The sequence below is a fragment of the Gorilla gorilla genome, chromosome 1 (assembly GCF_029281585.2).
Source record: "Gorilla gorilla gorilla isolate KB3781 chromosome 1, NHGRI_mGorGor1-v2.1_pri, whole genome shotgun sequence".
NCBI lineage: Eukaryota > Metazoa > Chordata > Mammalia > Primates > Hominidae > Gorilla > Gorilla gorilla.
The window spans coordinates 232,498,636-232,515,136 of NC_073224.2; positions in this window are offsets into that span (position 1 = coordinate 232,498,636).

Genomic DNA, 16,501 nt, shown 5'->3' on the forward strand with positions numbered 1-16,501 from the left:
CAGGCCTGGCTAATTTTTGTATTTTTTTGTAGAGATGAGGTTTTGCCAGGTTGCCCAGGCTGGTTTCGAACTCCTGAGCTCAAGCAATCCACCTGCCTTGGCCCCACAAAGTGCTGGGATTACAGGTGTGAGCCACTGTTCCTGGCTGGAATGTTTCGAATCAAGCAGTTAAAAGGTAAAGACCAGTGCTGTAGCCGCATGATCCGCCTGTTCCTCAGCGTGGATAAAGCTCTTTGCCCTCCTTATGGAACTATGGCACAGTTTTGCTCTCGACTCTCTTGAGTCCTTGCAGAGGAGGCATGGAAAGGTCTGGCGTGAGTCACTGCCATCGATCAACATGACATTGTTCTCGAAGGGCTCGCAGTGGGGAAACCTAAAAAGGAAGAAAATGAGAGCACTTGCCAAGGCTACTGAACAAAGGGTCAAGCACCCAGCCAGTCACTGAGTTCCAGACTCTTAATAACAAGGTTATGAAGCTATGCGAAGCCTTCATCCCTTCTCATAACTACACAGGCATGTCGGGGCTTCTGAAGTTGTGACAGTGATTTCCTTTAAAGAAAACAATTCTAAGTAACCCAAGGACACTTCACCCTTGACTTTGAAAATGTCTACAAACTTTCCCAGAGCAAATCTCTGCCGGCGTTTCTCACTTCCCGATCTGAACGGCCTGAGGAGCCCACGGGCTGGGCTGGCACGTTCTTTTGTTCAGCTTCTCTACCGGAAGGAGTTTGTGTAAAAAGGAATAGAAATCAGTGTTCATGCCACAATAGGGGTAATTGTTCTGAGCTGCCACATTCCGTTACATGTTTACCTTTTTGTTTCACAATCTAACAGGAAACGAGGAGTGAAGGATTTTTGGTTCCCTTATCCCCCTTTGGTCAAGACTAAAAAAGACCAGTTGTTATTCTAGTTGCTCAAAAATGAAATGCTCAAGGTAGGAAATGAGCACAGTTGCTAAAGACTCCAGATCACAATCTGGGGTTTCCACCAAATCCGCTGCATGAAATGTTTCAGAGGAATGAGGCTTTGTCAACCTTCTCCATGTGCCTCCAGGACAGGATGTTTAGCAAGAGGTGCTGAACATTGTAACCATCTTTCTATTTGATCTAGAGAACAATATGGATGACCAAGATAAAAAACTGGACAGATTAGATTCCTTAGTAGCCAAATACAAGGTAGGGAAGTGGCAAAAAGCTGGGACCCGTTGGGAAGGAGGCCGGAGGGCTTCGCCAGGCTCTCCTCCGCCATTTCAGATCCATCCTTCAAGACCAGACCCCAACCCAGCTTCTACTTCGAGGAGAAGTGAGTATTTGTTTAAAGTTCCATTTGTGGAATGGCCCAGCTGGGATGGAAACCAGGGTGTGAATTCTAGTACCAGCTCCACCCCTGAAAAACAGAGTAGAACCTTCCTGGGCTAACGTCTTCTAATAATCCAAGTCATAGAGTAAACTATGTCTTTTGGGGCATTTTAAACTTTTTTATTGCTTTGAAATAGAGTCGGGGGAAGAAAGACTTTACCCTCTAGGTTCGATAGCTGGGTCTAGGAAATACACTGACAATACACAGATTTAACAGGAAAAAGGGTAAACAAATTTATTAATTTTTAATATGTGCACAGGGGGCATCATAGGAAGAAAAAAAACTGAATATCACAAAAAAGTGATGCCATCTTAACAGAGAAAAGGGAGAGGAGATGTGGGCTGCTGTGAGGAGAGGAAATGATTTTTAGGAAAGAAAAATGGGCCTTTAGAAGACTAGATGGGAGATACGAGGGTTTGTGACAGTTTGGATGTTAAGGCAGCCCTTGCTGACTCCTGGGGAGGGGACTTAGGACAACTGATGTCCTTTTGGAGGCTCTGCCTTTGGGCAGATGAGAGGAGTTCAGGGAAACCATGTCTCTGCATTTACTGTTTTCCAGTGCCTTCTGCTCAAAATCACCGACATTCCAAAGCGGCATGTTTGGGGGCAGTCTGTCCTGAACCCCTACTCGACAGTAAAAGCATTTTTTAAAAATTAAAAATGGGCCAGGTGCGGTGGCTGACACCTGTAATCCCAGCACTTTGGGAGGCTGAAGTGGACAGATCACTTGAGGTTAGGAGTTCAAGACCAGCCTGGCCAACATGGTGAAACCCCATCTCTACTAAAAATACAAAAATTGCCTGGGTGTGGTGGTGCTTGCCTGTAGTCCCAGCTACCCGAGAGGCTGAGGCAGGAGAATTGCTTGAACCTGGGAGGCAGAGGTTGCAGTGAACTGAGATCATGCCACTGCACTCCAGCCTGGGCAACAGAGTGAGACTCCATCTCGAAAATAAACAAATAAAAATTAAAAATGGATAATTCGGTCATAAATAAGATTGTCATAGTGAAATAAATTTAATGGTTTTCAATACTTACCAAATATTTCTATATTCAAAGCCCAGTCCCTGAACTTTGCACAGGCCCTTGGGTTCAAGTCCCACCTCTGCCACTTACTAGCCGTGTAACTCGGGAGAAACCGTTTAACCTTTCCTTTCTGTGCCTCAGTCTCCACATCTACAAAAAGAGGGAGATAACAGTAGGGACTCACAGGTTTCTGTGAGGATGAAAAGAGCCAATGCAAATATAAAGTAGTGCCTGGCACATAGTAAACACTCAATAAATACCAACACTTGTCACAATACTATTGTTACAACATTTTTTTAAAAAGGGTTTTATACTTGGAAAAGAGTGTAAACTTTTTAAAAGCTACAATGAATAAATCTGCACACAGACCAAAGATGTGCACTTTGTATTTAATTTTTTTTAGATTTTTCCCATCATTGGCTAGATGTACACATTCAAATTTCTTTTCTTTCTTTTTTTTTTTTTGAGACGGAGTCTCGCTCTATTGCCCAAGCTGGAGTGCAGTGACGCAATCTTGGCTCACCACAACCTCCAGCACCTGGGTTCAAGCGATTCTCCTGCCTCAGCCTCCTGAGTAGCTGGGATCACAGGCATGTGCCACCATGCCTGGCTAATTTTTATATTTTTTAGTGGAGACGGGGTTTCCCCAGGTTGGCAAGGCTGGTCTTGAACTCCTGACTTCAGGTGAGCCACCCGCCTCGGCCTCCCAAAGTGCTGAGATTGCAGTTGTGAGCCACCGCACCCGGCCTCAAATTTCAAATAATTCTTATCAACATGAAAGTTTGACCTTCTTTTTTAGACCGTAAAGGAGCATTTCAGTGATGTGCATATTTATTTTTAAGATCCTTTTCATTGTAAGTGATGCCAGCTGAATTCAAACCAGCTTAGGCGAGAAGAGCTCCGTGCAGGCCCAGGTGAGCACACTGCAGGAAAGGCAGACATAGCGTTCACATGAGGTGGGTGCGGGCCCAGAAGCTTCGCTCCACCACGACTCTGTGTGTCCTGAGTGTCCCCTCACTGTCACACACTGGGACAACACAATGGTCTCAGCTGGACTGCTGGGGTTTGAGGCTTCTTAGAGGCCTTCCTCCGCAGGAGCCCTGTCTATCAACAGCCGCCAGGCCCACGCCCTAAAAATTCCAAGAGCGTGGAGGAACGTGGAGGAACGTGGATTTTCTCTCTGAGGTCCTGCTTAAAAAATCTCAAGGAAGAACTCATTGGTGAACTTTGGGTCCCACAGACCCTACACCAGGTCCTAGAACTGGTCCCTTCAGGAGAACAGAGTGGCAGAGGGGGGAGATTTATCAGAGTAATGGCAGAGAGAGAGGCTGACAAAAAGCATGAGACCCTCAGAGGCAACCAGGCCCTCATAAATGCTCCATGAGTCAGGTGTCTAGGAATGCAAAAGATGCAGCCAGGCGGGTGGCTCACGCCTGTAATCCCAGCACTTTGGGAGGCTGAGGCAGGTGGATCACAAGGTCAGGAGATCAAGACCATCCTGGCCAACATGGTGCAACTCCGTCTCTACTAAAAATACAAAAAATTAGCCGGGCATGGTGGCGGGTGCCTGTAGTCCCAGCTACTCAGGAGGCTGAGGTAGGAGAATCGCTTGAACCCAGCAGGTGGAGGTTGCAGTGAGCCGAGATCGCGCCACTGCACTCCAGCCTGGGTGACAGAGCAAGACTCCGTCTCAAAAAAAAAAAAAAAGAAAAAAGATGCTGCAGGCTGGACATCACGGCCACGGTCGGTAACATACATAAGGCTTGCCTTGAGACAGAGCTTGTTGTGAAAACCCATCTGTTCATTGATCTCAGAGCGGGATCCTGGGATGTAAAGGTTTCTTCATCCAGCAGCCAGGAGTGCTTCTGCTGGCTGCCCCTGCTGCATCAGGCAACAGTCTCGTCCCCCCCGGGAATGAGTTTAAAGAGGCAGGGCCATGCCGGGAAGGGAGCAGCTAACCCGGTCCTCGGGGAATGATTTCATTCTGGGGATTGATGAAAACAAACAAGTGTCTCATTCAAACTGCTGTGCTGCAGTGGACTTTACAAAATTTCCACCATCTAAATCAGTTATAAAGTTGGGTGAACTATATATATATTTATTTATTTATTTATTTTGCGTGTGTGTCACTCCGTGGAGTGACTTCCTCACACTTTCAAGTTCATTTCTAGTCCATCAGCTCTGTCTAGAAGTTCTAAAAAAGATCTTTTTAATAAATTCTGCTAAACATTGCAGAGGAATGGTTTGTTTTCATTTGTCGTGAACTGCACAGGCCCACCTCCAGGCCTCTGGGGAACCATATGAGGCATTTTCCAAAGTTATTTCCAGAATAAACAAGGCTTGAAAGGCCAGCCTCGCTCAACCACGGCCCACAGCTTCACTTCTCTGCTCCAGGCGGGAGGAGAAACCCCTGACCTTCTGTAAATATTTCAACACAAGCAGTTCTCTGCGGGATTAGAATTTGTGTTTTTGAGTCAACTCTAAAACAGACACAGAAAAGGCACCTTTCTGATTGTTCTATTAATATTGAAAAGTTTCAACTTTATGGTTTTTATGGCTGTTAAAGGAATTTCACATTCCAAGACCCTGGGGCAGAAAGGGCACAAAAGAAGAGTCTAAATGATTAGATGGTAGGGCCTGTTTTTACTCAGCCATGAACAAGGAAGGTCCCAGAAAAACTCTACGTGATTGAGAAATACTTTTGGCCACCAGCGCAACCTGCTAATTGGGAACACCCAATGCCCTTAATATGAAGCTTAAAAAATGAGATGGTGTCATCATCCAGGCTGTGGGGCGTGGAGGGGCCTTGGTGAGCTCAAAAGAGCACATCTGCCCGAAAAGACAGCCCTGCCCAGCGCCAGACACCTGGTGCCAATGCACACTGTCACGACACCATCTGACTTTTTAAAAGAGAAACAAGGAATCTCTTAAGTTTTTGTTTTTGGAGACAGAATCTTGACTCTGTCACCCAGGCTGGAGTGCAGAGGCGCGATCTTGGCTCACTGCAACCTCTGCCTCCCACAGGTGATTCTCGTGCCTCACCTCCTGAGACTACAGATGTGCGCCACCAATCCTGGCGAATTTTTTGTATTTTTAGTAGAGATGGGGTTTCGCCATGTTGGCCAGGCTGGTCTTGAAATCCTGGCCTCAAGTGATCTGCCTGCCTCGGCCTCCCAAAGTGTGGGATTATAGGCGTGAGCCACTTCACTCACCCTCTAAGTTTTTAATATCGAAAACTAAAATTTAAGAGGCTGAGCGCCAACAACTCTGACCCCACAAAGTTCTGGTCTTCCCATAATGACTTCTTGAATTTTTTTTCTGAAATCTCAAACATTCTTCTGATCCTGCCTTGGTGTGACACACGTGTCATCTGTATCATCCCACATGTGGCCGGCCATGGCATGCACAGAGGCACCAGTGGGGAACCGACTCTCCAAAGAGACTCAGGCCTTGGGACTCACAGGCAGGCGCGTCTGGCATCCAGTGTTACATTCTGTGGTGTCATTGCCTTCTGTGATTCCAAAGCGCGCAGCAGTGTCCTGCCGAAAGTTACTGCCTGGTCACAGCTCACCCCGAGAGGGATGGGAGGGAAAGGTCTGGGAAGCAGCAGAGGGAGCCTGCAGGAATCCAGGAGGTGAAGTCTGGAATCAGAGCACGAGGGCTGGCTCATATGGATTTGCAGACAAGGAAGTGGCCCTGGGGAGAACAGCCTAGAAGTGAATAGAGCTTCCTGCAGCCAGGCAGGTAGGCGCGAGGATGACTGCAATCCCATCATCAAGGAAAGTGTGACATCACAGCCAGCAAGCTCTGAACATTGGGGCTACATGAAAAAAATTAAGACGCATAGACTGTGTCAGGCCCAGAGGCCAACTGAGCCAGCCCTATTCACTGTCAGGCCGGGAGGCCGGCTGAGCCGGCTGTATTCACTATCAGGCCCTATTCACTGTGTCTGTTTCCCATATTCCTTGCTACTCCCAACCTTGTTTCCCCTGGTGGTGTCCACACTCAAGCTCTGCAATGATTTACCCATGCTGATGAGTGAAGAAATGCAACCCAAAGCCTCTTCGGTGCCCAATAATGGCCTAAGATGTTCACATTATATACTAGTTCTGTGCTGTTTGAATTTTTTTTTTTTTTGAGGCAGGGTCTCACTCTGTTGCCCAGGCTGGAGTACAGCGGCGTGTGCATAGCTCATTGCAGCCTCAAACTCCTAGGCTCAAGCTATCTTTGCGCCTTCGCCTCTTGAGTAGCTGAAATTACAAGGGCTCACCACCATGCCCAGCTAATGTTTAAATTTTTTATAGAGATGGGGTCTTGCTGTGCTGCCCTGGGCTCACATAATCTACCTGCCTTGGTCTCCCAAGGCGCTGGGACTACAGGTGTGAGCTACTGCACCCAGCCTTGATTTTTTAATTAACTAGTAGACTTTTTTTTTTTAATAGTTTTAGGTGTACAGGAAAAGCAGAGCCAAAAGTACAGAATTCCCATATGCCCCAACTCAGTTCCCCTGTTATTAACACTTTGCACGAGTGTGGCATGTTTGTTACAATTGCTGAGCCAATCAGCACTATTGTGAAGTCCACAGTTCACACTAGTTTCATTCTTGGTGTTATATGTTCTATGAATTTGGACAAATGCATATTGACATAAATCCACTGATTATAGTATCATACAGAGTGTCTTCACTGCCCTAAAAATACTCTGTGGTCTATATGTGCTCTTTTTTTTTTTTTTTTTTTTGGAGACAAGAGTCTCGCTGTGTTGCCCAGGCTGGAGTGCAGTAGCATAATCTCATCTGGGCTCACTGCAACCTCCAACTCCTAGGTTCAAGCGATTCTCCTGCCTCAGCCTCCTGAGTAGCTGGGATCACAGGCATGTGCCACCATGCCTGGCTAATGCCTGTATTTTTAGAAGAGACAGCGTTTTGCCATATTGCCAGGCTGGTCTCAAACCCCTGACCTCAGGTGATCCACCCATCTTGGCCTCCCAAAGTGCTAGGATCACAGGCGTGAGCCACCGCGCCCAGCTACATGCGCTTTTTATTTGGTAACTTATTCAATTTTTAAATTATTTTTTAAATCTTTCTCCCCAAAAGTCAGTGTAGAGTCATCTTAAAATACACACACACACAACTGTAATCTCAGTGTGCTTGGCAGAAATCTAAGATGTAACCCGCCGCACCAAATTTCCAGGCCCCTGATATACACATACCATCTTCCAGTTATCCAATCAAACGTGAATCTAGGTACTGCTGTGAAAAGGAGCTGCAATGTAATTAAGGTCCCAAATCAGTTGACAGGAAAATAGAGAAAATACTCAGTGGGCCTGACCTAGTGACATGAGCCCTTTCAAGGCAGACAGTTTTCTCCAGATGGTCACAGAACAGGCAATCGGGGCAGCATGGGAGGATTCTGTGCACCCCTGCTGGCCTGAACGGGCCGCGTGGTAGGGATGCCCAGGCTTCTGGGTGCTGAGAACAGTCCCCAGCTGACAGGCAGCAAGGAAAGGGGACCTCAGTCTTGTAATACAAAGGACTGAATTTTGCCAACAAGAATGAGCCCAGAAGTGGATTTTCCTCAGCAAACGAACGCAGGAACAGAAAACAAAACACCACATGTTCTCACTTATAAGTGGGAGCTGAATGCTGAGAACACATGGACACATGGAGGGGAACAACACACACGGGGCCCTGCGGGGATAGGGGGAGGGGGAGCATCAGGAAGAATAGCTAATGGATCCTGGGCTTAATAACTAGGTGATGGGATGATCTGTGCAAAACCACCATGGCACACATTGACCTATGGAACAAACCTGCACATCCTGCACATGTACCCCTGAACTTAAAATAAGTTGAAGATTAAAAAAAAAAAAAGTGCATTTTCCTCTAAAGCCTTGAGACAAGAACTCAACCTAGTCAATACCTTGATGTCCTGAGGCTTATGATATCCTGAGAAGAAAACCCAGCCACACCAGGACAGGCCTCTGACCCACACAACTGTGAGCTCATGAATGGGTGTTGTTTTCACAGCTCAGTCAGTGCTGCTTTGTTACAGAGCAACAGGAAACGAATACTCCCTCCACCCAGATCTTTTTCTAGAGCAATTAATTATGCATACGGTGAGTGTGTATATTTTCCTTTTACATAATGAAATCCTCTTGTATATAACTATATTATAACCGGCACATTAAAAATTCGGTTTGCTAAATTCAAAACAAAACAGAAACAATTCTTGGGATTTTGATTGGAATGACATTGAATCTGTAGCTTAGTGGGAGGAGAATTGATGTATTTTGGAGGTTATGTCTTCAAAAACATGATCTAATTCTCCATGTATTTAGGTCTTTATGTCTGGCAAGCGTATTGCATAATGTTTTCCATGAAGGTCTCGCTCGTTTCTGATGTGTTTATTCCTAAGTACTATTGCAAATGGCATCGTTTGTTGTTGTTGTTTTGGAGACAGGGTCTCGCTCTGTCGCCCAGCCTGGAGTGCAGTGGTGTGATCACAACTCACCGCAGCCTCTACCACCTGGGCTCAAGCGATCCTCCGACCACAGCCTCCCAAGTAGCTGGGAGCACAGGCATGTGCCATCAAGCCTGGCTAATTTTTAGTATTATTATTTGTAGAGATGGGATCTCACTATGTTGCCCAGGCTGGTCTTGAACTCCTGGGCTCAACCAGTCCTCCCACCTTGGCCTCCCAAAGTGCTGGGATTACAGGTGTGAGCTTGTAATGATGCCATCACGCCTGCTGGCATCATTTTTATTATCTATTTTTCAGTATTGTTAGTGTGATGATATTATAGAAATGTAATTGATCTTTGCATTTTGATTTTGTATGCAGTAACTTAGCTAAAACACTGTATTAATCCATCTGTATATTCCTTAGGATTTTTCTAAGAAGTCAATCAAATACATCTCTGAATGATTTCTGTTTTATTTCTTTCCAATTCTATAATTTTCTTCCTTGTCTTGCTGATCTGACAAGCATCTCCATTACTATGTGAACTCAAACTGAAAAGACTTGATGTCTTGGAGTTTTTCCTCATTTTCAAGAGAATGTTTGTTTTTTTGTTTTGTTTTTGTTTTTTCAGACAGAGTCTCACTCTGTCGCCCAGGTTGGAGTGCAGTGGCACGATCTCACTGCAAGCTCCGCCTCCCGGGTTGACGCCATTCTCCTGCCTCAGCCTCCCGAGTAGCTGGGACTACAGGAACCCACCACCACGCCTGGCTAATTTTTTGTATTTTTAGTAGAGACGGGGTTTCACCATATTAGCCAGGTTGGGTTTTGATCTCCTGACCTCGTGATCTGCCCACCTCGGCCTCACAGACTGCTGGGATTACAGGCGTGAGCCACTGTGCCTGGCCGAGAGAGAATGTTTTTAACGTTTTACCATAAAGTTTGAGGTTTGCTGTAGTTTTGTTTGTCTTTTTAGAAATGGTCTTCATTATGTGAAGGATATTCTCTTCTACTTATAGTCGATTAAGATTTTTTAAATCATGGATGAATGTTACATTTTGTAATTTGCTTTTCTACATTGATTAAGACAATCACATGGTTTTTCTCCTTTAATCGACTACTGGTACAGATTACAATAGATTTTCCTGGAATAAATTTTCTCTTTCTCATATAGGCATACTATGGAGATATTTTGGGTTGCATTCCAGACCACCTCAATGTTTTAATAATGTTTTAATGTTTTAATAATGTTTTAATAAAGCAAATATTAAAGTGAGTCACACTAGTTTTTTGGTTTCTCAGTGTATATAAAAGTTTTATTTAAACTATACTGTAGTCTATAAGTGTGCAATAGCATTATGTCTAAAAAATGTACATACCTTAATTAAAAATAAGGCCAGGCACGGTGGCTCACACCTGTAATCCCAGCACTTTGGGAGGCCGAGGCGAGTGGATCACCTGAGGTCAGGAGTTCAAGACCAGCCTGGCCAACATGGTGAAACTCCATCTCTACTAAAAATACAAAAATTAGCCGAGTGTGGTACTCAAGCCTGTAGTCCCAGCTACTTGGGAGGTTGAAGCAGGAGGATTGCTTGAATCCGGGAGGCAGAAGGTGCAGTGAGCCAAGATCGTGCCACTGCACTCCAGCCTGGGAGATAGAGTGAGACTCCATCTCAAATAATAATAAGAAGAATTTATTGCTAAAAAACGCTAACAGTCATCTGAGCCGTCAGTGAGTCACAATCTTTTTGTTGGCAGAGGGTCTTGCCTCTGTGTTGATGGCTGCTGGCTGATCACCGTGGTGGTTGCTGAAGGTTGGCATAGCTGTGGCAATTTCTCAAAATGACAATGAAGTTTTTCTCATTGATTAGGACTCTTCCTTTCACGAAAGATTTCTTCGTAGTGTGTGATGCTATACGATAGCATTTTACCCACAGAACTTCTTTCAAAATTGGAGTCAATCCTTTCAAACTTGCTGCCGTTTTATCAGCTAAGTTTAAATAATATTCTAAATCCTTCGTTGTTATTTCAACAGTGTTCACAGTATCTTCACCAGAAGTAAATTCCATCTCAAGAAACCACTTTCTTTGCTCATCCGCAAGAAGCAACTCTTCATCATTCAAGTTTGATCATGACGTTGTAGCAATTCAGCCACATCTTCAGGCTCCGCTTCTAATTCGAGTTCTCTTGCTATTTCCACCTCATCTGCGGTTACTTCCTCCACTGAAGCCTTGAATGCCTCAAAGTCATTCCAAGGGTTGGAATCCATTTCTTTCAAACTCCTATTAATGTGGATATTTTGACCTCCTCCCATGAATCACAAACATTTTTAATGGCATCTAGAATGGTAAATATTTTCCAGAAGGTTTTCAATTTACTTTGCCCAGATCTATGTGCAGCCATAGCCTTACAAAACGAATTTCTTACATAATAAGATTTGAAAGTAAAAAGTCAAAATTACTGGATCCATGGGCGGCAGAATGAATGTTGTGTTAGCAAGCATGAAAACAGCATTCATTTCCTTGTACATCTCCAGCAGAGCTCTTGAGTAACCAGGTACATTGTCAATGAGCAGTAATATTGTGAAAGGAATCTTTTTCTCCTGAATAGTAGGTCTCAACAGTGAGCTTAAAATATTTGGTAAGCCATGCTGTAAACAGATGTGCTGTCATCCAAGCTTTGTTGTTTCATTTATAAAGCACAGGCAGAGTAGATTTAGCTTAAGGCTTAAGGGCCATGGGATTTTTGGAATGGCCAAGGAACACAGACTTCAATCTAAAGTCAACAGCTGTATTCGCTCCTAACAAGAGTCGGCCTGTCCTTTGAAGCTTTGAAGCCAGGTATCAACTTCTCCTCTCTTTCTATGAAAGTCCTAGATGACATCGTCTTCCAACAGAAGGCTGTTTCATCTACACTGCAAATCTGTTGTTCAGTGGAGCCACCTTTATCAAGGATCTTAGCCGGATCTTCTGGATAACCTGCAGCAGCTTCCCCATCAGCACTTGCTGCCTCACCTTTGGCTTTTATGTTATGGAGATGGCTTCATTCCTTAGACCTCATGAACCAGCCTCTGCTGGCTTCGAATGTTTCCTCTGCAGCTTTCTCATCTCTCTCAGACTTCACAGGATTGAAAAGAGTTAGGCCGGGCATGGTGGCTCACGCCTGTAATCCCAGCCCTTTGGGAAGCCGAGGTGGGTGGATCACCTGAGGTCAGGGATTCGAGACCAGCCTGGCCAACATGGTGAAACCCCGTCTCTACTAAATATACAAAAAAAATTAGCAGGGCATGGTGGCAGTTGCCTGTAGTCCCAGCTACTCGGGAGGCTGAGACAGGAGAATCGCGTGAACCCGGAAGGCAGAGGTTGCAGTGAGCCGAGATCACGCCACTGCACTCCAGCTTGGGCGACAGAGCAAGCCTCTCTCTCAAAAGAAAAAAACAAAAAAGAGTTAGGGCCCTGCTCTGGATTAGGCATCGGTTTAAGGGAGTGTTGTGGCTAGTTTGATCTTCTATCCAGACCACTAGAACTTTCTCCATATCAGCAATAAGGCTGTTTTGCTTTCTTATCATTCATGTGTTCACTGGAGCGGCACTTCGAATGTCCTTCAGGAGCCTTTCCTTTGCACTCACAGTTTGGCCGTTTGGCAGAAGAGACTCAGCTTTTGACCTGTCTCAGCTTTCAATTTGCATTCCTCACTAAGCATAATCACTTTCAGCACTTGATCTAAAATATTAGGTTGGTTTGGTGCAAAGGTAATTGCGGGTTTTGCCATTGAAAGTAATAGCAAAACCGGCAACTACCTTTGCACCAACGTAGAGATATGCAACTCTTCCTATCACTTGAACACTTAGAATTCATTGCAGGGTTATTAATTGGCATAATTTCAATATTCTTGTGTCTCAGGGAATAGGGGGCCCAAGGAGAGGGAAAGAGACGGGAGGGACGGCCGATCAGTGGAGCAGTCAGAACATTTACCGATCAAGTTTGCGGTCTTATATGGGCACAGTTCATGATGCCCCAAAACAATCACAACAGCAACATCAAGGACCATTGATCACAGATCACCATAACAGATACAATACATATTAAAAAGTTTGAAATAGTGTGAGAATTAGCAAAGTGTGACACAGAGACATGAAGTGAGCACACCCCGTTGGAAAATGGTACCAAGAGACTTGCTCAATGCAGGGTTGCCACAGAACTTTAATTTGTAAAAAGTATAGCATCAGTGAAGTGCAAGAGAGTGAACCACAATAAAACAGGGTGGGCCTGCACCTTCCTTGATTCTGCTGGCAAATATTTTGCTTAGGATTTTTACAGCTATGTTCGTGAGTGAAATTGATCAGTAATTCTCCTTTCTTGTACCATTCTTGCCTGTTTTTTGGTTTTGTGCTTATACAAATTGATTTGGGGCTCAATTCATTAGGGAGTCTTTTCTTCATTCCTGTGACTTGGAAGAGTTTGTGCAATACTGAGATTATTTCTTCTTTGAACAGTTGGTAAACTTACCTGTAGAAATACCTGGGCTGGCTCGATAGTTCCTTGAGGAGAGATTTTATTGTCTGTTTCAATTTCTTTGTTATTTTTTTTGGAAACAGGGTCTTGCTCAGTTGCCCAGGTTGGATTGCAGTGGCACAATCACAGCTCACTGCAGCCTGGACCTCCCAGACTCAGGTGATCCTCCCACCTCAACCTCCTGAATAGCTGGGATTATAGGCACGTGCTACCGCCCCTGGCTAATTTTCGTATTTTCCGTAGAGATGGGCTTTCACCATATTGTCCAGGCTGGTCTTGAACTCCTGGATTCAAGTGATCCTCCTTGGCCTCTCAAAGTGCTGGGATTACAGGCATGAGGCACGGCACATGGCCTGTTTCAATTTCTTTAATGGGTTTAGAACCAGGCAGGTTTACTATTTCTTCCTGAGTCACTGTTGATAAGGTATCTTGCTCTGGTAACTTATCAGTGGATAGTCTTAAAGATGTTTACAGGGTCCTCTTATCATTTGGAGCTCTGCTGGGCCTGTATTTATGGGTCCTATTTCAGGCTTGACTTGGTCCTTCTCTCTTCTGGCCTTGATCAGTTTTGCTGAAGTGAGTGTTTCTTTTTTTGGTCTTTTCGAAGAACCCATTTTTCCTTATGAATCCTTTCTATTTCTTTGTTATCGATTTCACTGATTTCTGTTTTTATTTTGAGTATTCCCTTGTTTTTACTTTCTTCACATTTATTCCGAAGTCCTTAATCCAACTTGTTACACTGAATGCTTGGCTCACTAATTAACAGCAGCAGTTCCTTTCTAATATAAAGAAACATTTACGGCTAAAATTTTTACTCTAATTATTGCTTTAGCAAGAGTCTTCCAGTTCTAATGTGTAATTATTTTTCTCATTCACTCTCAAATACTTCCTTGTTTCCATAATGATATTTCATTTTATATTACATTATTTAGAAACTTTTAAATTTCTAAAAGTGTGGGGAATTTTAGGTACAATTTTGTTTTGTTTTGTTTTTTGAGTCGGAGTCTCTCTGTTGCCCAGGCTGGAGTGCAGTGGTGTGATCTCGGCTCACTGCAACCTCTGCCTTCCAGGTTCAAGCGATTCTCCTGCCTCAGCCTCCCGAGTAGCTGGGATTACAGGCGCACACCACCATGCCCGGCTTTAAATGTCCCACTTCTTAATACTTTTGCATTGGAGATCAGGTTTCAACATAGGAATTTTGGGGGATGGGAGAGGCACAGACACTCAGACCACAGCATAGCATGTGGTTATTGCTTTTTATTGCCGAATAACACTCCTGTGTGGATGTACGTGACATTTTACTTATCCATTTATCCGTTGATGGACATTTGGGTCGTTTCTGCTTTTTTACTATTAGGAATAATGCCGCTATGAGCATTTGTGTACAAGTTTTTCACGGACATATATTTTCGTATCTCTTGGGTACATAATTACTTGTGGAATTGCTGGGTCATATGGTGACAGCATGTTTAACTGTTTGAGGAACTTGCCAAACTGCTTTGCAAAGCAGCTGCGCCATCTTAAAATCCCACCAGCAGTGTACAAGGCTTTCAGTTTCTCCACTTCCTCAGTGGCACTCGTCATTATGTCTTTTTTATTATTGCTTAGTCCTTTTTGCCCAACAGCTTGTACTGCGCTTGACACAGGGCATGTACTTAAATATTTAATTACAAACAATGTAATGATCTTTCTAATTACAGCATGTTTTAATTCTCATGTGTATGTTATATACATTATGGTTACGTATGTTATACACAATATGGCTAAAGTATTATTATATCTTGCACCAGTCATTAAATGCCTTATTTTAAGCTATACTGCTGTTTGGGTAGAAGGCGTGAGGGAAGAGGCAGGGAGCACGTCTCACCAGTGATAGTCACAGCCAATAACCTAAGCCACAAAGGGCCACATCCGTGATGAAGGACATGCCAATAACCTAAGCCACAAAGGGCCACATCCGTGATGAAGGACATATAGACCAATTCTTGTCATTACACAGGCCAAGGTCTAATTTCTGGATAAAAGATTAGAAAACATTTTCATTTTACTACAGACTGATGTAGCCGATGTTAGCAATGCAGTTCCATTTTTCTCAAAGGCATTTTATTACTGAATCAATAAGATTATCTAAATTTTTTAAGTCTACATATTTTCTATGGGTCTCAAATCTATTTTGATTTTAAATAGGGACTTTTTAAAAAAATCTTTTTTCTTTTTCCTGACTTGACTTCATGAAAAATAGGTTGTCACCACAGGACTAGATAACCATGTATTAGTCAACAATATTTTTCCTAATAAGGAGTCTCACACTGGAATCCAAAAAAAATTTTTTTTTTTTTTGAGACGGAGTCTCATTCTGTCACCCAGACTAGAGTACAGTGATGCAATCTCTGCTCACTGCAACCTCCAACTCCTGGGTTCAAGCAATTCTTCTGCCTCAGCCTCCCAAGTGGCTTGGATTACAGGTGCCCACCACCACACCTGGCTAATTTTTGTATTTTTATTAGAGACAGGGTTTCACCATGTTTCCCAGGCTGGTCTCAAACTCCTGACCTCAGGTGATCTGCCCACCTCGGCCTCCCGAAGTGCTGAGATTACAGGTGTGAGCCACCGTGCCCAGCCAAGGAAACCAAAGTTAAGAACAGAAACTCTGCATGGCCTGAGAGTCTTGGTTCAGGAGGAAAGAAAAGGTTTACATTTTAATAGCAAGGCCATTTTGGTGCTTGTCCTGAGAGCCAGAAAGACAAGTGATTTGCTAAAATTGTTTGTTTATTCATTGGTTCACCCAATATACATTCAATAGCATGAAAATATACTTTGTTTCCAACACACCTGCAGATGGTCCCCAGCATGGTCTGACTTGGTTACTGTGACCTACAGATCTCCTTCCTGGGTTATAATCAACACCTCAGACAGCATCCTCCTCCTAAATATAGTTTAAATTATATTACCTTAAATATAGGTTCCCTATGCTCATGCACATGATGCTCATTAATATTTATCCGGCCACTCATGCTTCCCTTGCAACTGGTCCCCATGACCTGGAAATTTGAAGCAACCACAGCCATATTGCTTTTTGCAGACTGTTTATTTGGTGATCAAAACAAGTGTTTAGCACATTATGGGTCCTCAATAAACATTGAAATA